Source organism: Gavialis gangeticus, unplaced genomic scaffold (genome assembly GCF_001723915.1).
Source record: "Gavialis gangeticus isolate Ggan-Ray unplaced genomic scaffold, GavGan_comp1, whole genome shotgun sequence".
NCBI lineage: Eukaryota > Metazoa > Chordata > Crocodylia > Gavialidae > Gavialis > Gavialis gangeticus.
The window spans coordinates 22,724,656-22,729,288 of NW_017728996.1; positions in this window are offsets into that span (position 1 = coordinate 22,724,656).

The following is a 4,633-nucleotide window of genomic DNA, read 5'->3' on the forward strand; positions in this document are numbered from 1 at the left end:
CCCCGCGTCACCGCGGCCGAGGCTGCCCATTGGTGGCTTCGCTTGGGGGGGCGGGAGCCAAAGAGTTACCCCCGGAAGTGACGCGCAGGTGCAGGAGGGCGGGGGAAAGGGGGAGAGAAGGAGTTGCTGCTGGAAGTGACGAGTGGGGCAGGTGTTTGTGCACCTGGCGGGAAGGGTTGTACTTGAAAACGCAGCAGTGGAGGGTTCCGCCCCCCACCCCACACAGCACTACACCCCCCACTTCCACCCACATACCACAGCTCCCTCTACAAACACACAGACCCACCTCCGCACATACACACACACACAGCACTACAACCGTCGCCTCCACACTCCCCCCCCCGCTGCTACAACCCTCTTCGACACACACACAGCACTAGAACCACCCTCCCCCCCACACCACTACAAATCTCTAGAGATACACACACACACACACTCTCTCTCTCTCTCTCTCTCTCTAGCTGGTTTAGAGTCATGGGCTGCCCCAGTTGCCCCTTGCCCAGCCTTGTGCTTGATCTGACACCCAGAGGTGTGAGAGGGCAGCCGGGCACCCAGGGACAGCAGGTTGCACAGGGGCACTGGCAGTGTCTGGTGGCTGCCGTGCCACTGGTGCTGTTATGCAGCTGTGTTGGGCAGTGTTATTATTTTTCTGCCCCTTCCCTGCCACCATGCTGGCACCTGGGCCAGTGGCCCAAGTCACCACGTGCTAGTTATGCTGCTGCTGCTGAGACCAACACAGGGAACTGCCTCTGCACTTTGTTAAACATGGTTAGTTCTCCCAGGTTTAATTCAGAAGCAGGGCATGGGAGCACTGCAAGCACCTGCAGCCCCTGGGGAATTGCTTGAGTACAAAAAAATCCATGTAGAAAATGGAGAGGAACAGGTGCCCTTCCCTTTTATGTTGAGGGGAGTTATGTGACTGGAACAGTCACTGAAAAATAGTGCATGCTTCCACTACTGCTTCTAATATTACAAATGACTGAAGCATGGCCATTCTGCTGTCCCTCATCTTCCTGCCTTCTCCTCGCCCCACCCCAGGGTCCTCCAGCAGTTAGGGCACTGAGGTGCAGAAATCCACCCCTGCCGGCATTAGTGTCCAAAAAGCAAACAGAACCAAAACTTCTTCTCCAAACTCTTCCTGGAAACAGCTTTCTCTTATTGCCTGTCCTGCTCCTCAGTAGTCTTTAGTCCTTTTCTTGGTTCAGTTTCCAACCCTTCTATGTTTCAATCAGTCCCTTCTTCCCTTTGCTGGCAGGGGTAGCTGTATCACCTTGCAAGATAACTGATCTCATGGAGTCATCCCTAAAACCTGAAGAGTTGGGCTGTCTGTGTCTCATCCAGGGCCTAGGCCTTGCCTCGTGTTTATGCTGTATCGTACCTTTGTAAGGCTTTATAAAGCATGTAGTTTGGCAAGTTTATCTGATGGATGGAAGACTGCTGCAAAACATACAGATGATATTTGTCATTCAGCCAGAACTTGGTGCTGCTTTTTCTGTATTTAAGTGCATCAGTCTGGTCTTACTGGGATGGGGCTGCCAGAAATGACAGCTTTGGGGTGAAAGGTGATGTGGATGGTGCTCAGGATGAGAAAAAGTGTCTGCCATCCCAGAGCGTCTAGATGTTATTGATGGAATTAGTATGGAAGAGGTTAACAGTGATGCTATTTATACTGCCCTCTTTAATGTTCAGTATTAAAACCCCATTGACATAAATGAAGGGAATATACCTCTGTGAGACCTACTGTCCTTGTTTACTACTTCAAAGACTCAGGCAGCACTGCACCATTTGAAGTTCTGCTGATTCTTTTCATGTTATCATAATCCATTTAAAATGGGCCCCCAAGTGCTAGAGACACTCATGAGGTCACTGGAAAAGTCACTGCATCCACAACTTATCATTTAGAGGAAAACAGGCTGAAGGGAGGAAGAAATAAAAATCAAGGTAGGAAAAGAAAGAAGGAGAACCTTTTCCCCTTTGTCCAGTGAAACAGAATACAGCTTGTCAAAGTTGTTATAACTACACTGGCCCTTCCAGTTGTTCAAGATTCATGCAGACACTGAGATAGATGAATAGTGAAGGAATTTCACCAATTTATCCAACTGCAAGTTATCTGCAGTGTTCTTAAATACATTCAATTTCTGGGATTAATGCTTGCTCATGGGTTTGCAAGCAGATCAGTGCCAGGGTTTGAGTTAAGATGTCAGTGGTGTTGACTGGACATTACCTAAAAATGCTATTGTAATCTCTATCGTTGTTATTATTATTATGATTTATGCAGTGTCTTTTAATGGGATTAATCAGTGCAAAGTCATTTCCTCTTGATAAGACAATTCACTTATCTAATCCGTAGCCATTTTCTCTGCTATTTTCAGCTTCCAGGTATTTGCAAGGTGCATATATTGATATTAACATAAATAAACATTTAATACCATGAACCGAGATCTTGTAGCCATGGAGCAGCTTGTGTGTCCCAATGATCCTCAGAGCTAGGTCCTGCACTTTTGGCAGGGTCACCCATGGTGAACAGGCCTGAGGGGAGGTTTCAGATAAACTACAGTCCAACCCCAAGTACTCAACAGCAGATCAGCCAGAAGATGATGTCAGGATCTCAATGGCTGTAAAGATGGAGGTCTCCTGTCATCTAGGATTTTTCTTGGCCACTGCATCCAGATCTCTACCTTGTTAACGTTATGTGGTTGTTTTCTTACACCAGCTCCCTCCTGTTAAATGCAGTCACATGCAGGCTTCTACTACGGGATGATGATGACACATTGCTTGCCTGAACCATAATATTTTCTAGAATCTGATCTTGCTGTCCACTGAACTCAATAAAGAATAAAGAATTTAACATACCATATTTAACATTAGCTAATTCAGTGCTACTGTTTGTGTTTGTGTATCTGAATCTGTTTGGCAAAATCTAGGTTCCTAATGTAAGGTAAGAGATTTTTGCTTGCTCTTGAACTGTAATCTTAGAAATATGTCTAGATTCAGTGACAAGACATCTCAGATTAATAACAGTTCAGAGAACAAAGAGGTTCTCTATTTTTAAGGGGGAGTTGTATAATAGTTTAAAGTACTTCAAGCCTGGGAATGCCTGAGAACTTTCAAAGCAGGTTTCCAGCATATGACATTCTCTCTGGAGACATTTAACTAGCATAAAGCTGAAGGACAGCTGGGTCAGGGCTATATTTGTGCCTTTGCTCATTGCTGGTATGTTACTATTTGAGGGAAGAGGCTGCTAGAATTACTGCAATAAGTCTGCAGCCACAGGAAACTGGCAGCAAATTGCCATCTTGTTGATTAGTTTTTAGTAGGAGAAATAAAAGGGAAGTTTCGTGTCATCGGGGCCATAAGAAGAATTTATGGATTCTTAAGATAGAAGGCAAGTTTTTAGGTAGTAACAGTTCTTTGTTATGTGCTTTAGATGATTGAAGTTTATGAACTTTAAACATACTGCACCATAATTGTATCTGTGTTGTGAGCTGAGCAAACCACAAACTCCAGAAAGTTTTGTTTAGGCTAAAGGGTTCCAAACACTTTTAAATATACTTGTTATAATTGACATAATTGAATTACAATTTGCTAGGCAAAATATTTGAGGGTTTTTTCCTGGTTTTATAGTAGATAATTTATATTTTGAAAACCAGCTCTGTATTGTTACCGTGAAAATTTTTGCAGGAGTCGGACAATATTTCACAGTATATTTCAAGACTATTTTCATTTTTTATATTTTAATATTGCATGATATAGTTTATCATCTGTGGCATGTTTGATATTTTTACCTGTTATACATTTTTTGTCTATCATAAAATGTGTTTTTGCTAGATTCCATGTTCAGTAATTGGAGAGAACAAATTGCAAACTTTGTGTTTATATACAAATCCACAAGGCATGATTGTGTTCTCAGTTATGCATAACACTGGAAAATGGAATGTTTTCCCTGAATTTCTCACTAGTTCATTCCTTCAGAATCAGCATCGTTTGCCTTTTAATAAGTCACTGATGTGGTTGGCTGATTGGTTTCTTAGAAATTAACTGTTATTCCCTGAAATATGTTCCAACAGGTAAAAAATATCAAAGTAGAGAAAAATATTTGAATAAGACTTTGTTAGCCAATCAGGTCTCAAGAAGATTAATAAAATCATAAAAATAAATGCAAGGGGTTAGGATCCCATGGAAACTGGGAAATCAAAGCTATAGTTAAAAATGGCTTTACTAAACTTGATGTCTGGCAATTACCTTACCTTACCTTAGTGAAGTGAAGAGACACAGACTGCTATTTTAGAAGCTTTAAAATGCTGAGTGTAAGTTGTAACTAGATAGGGAATGTCACTATGATATGTTCATTAATCTTCAATGCTTGAAATATTTCTAAAAACTCTGTAACCGTAATAATAAACTACTGGAGAAACAGGCACAAGTAATTATACTCTTTGTAGCCGTGATCTTGTTAGTACTGATGAGCTGTATGATGTTGATAGTGACACTTCAAAACTGATGGCACAAACCTATGTTCTCTCCATAATAATTTAATTCTTATTCTAACATTAATTTTAGGCTAGTTAAAAGGACTCAAATTTAAAGCTTTAAACTAGATTCGCCGGGGGAGGGGGCTGCCAGAAGACAAGGA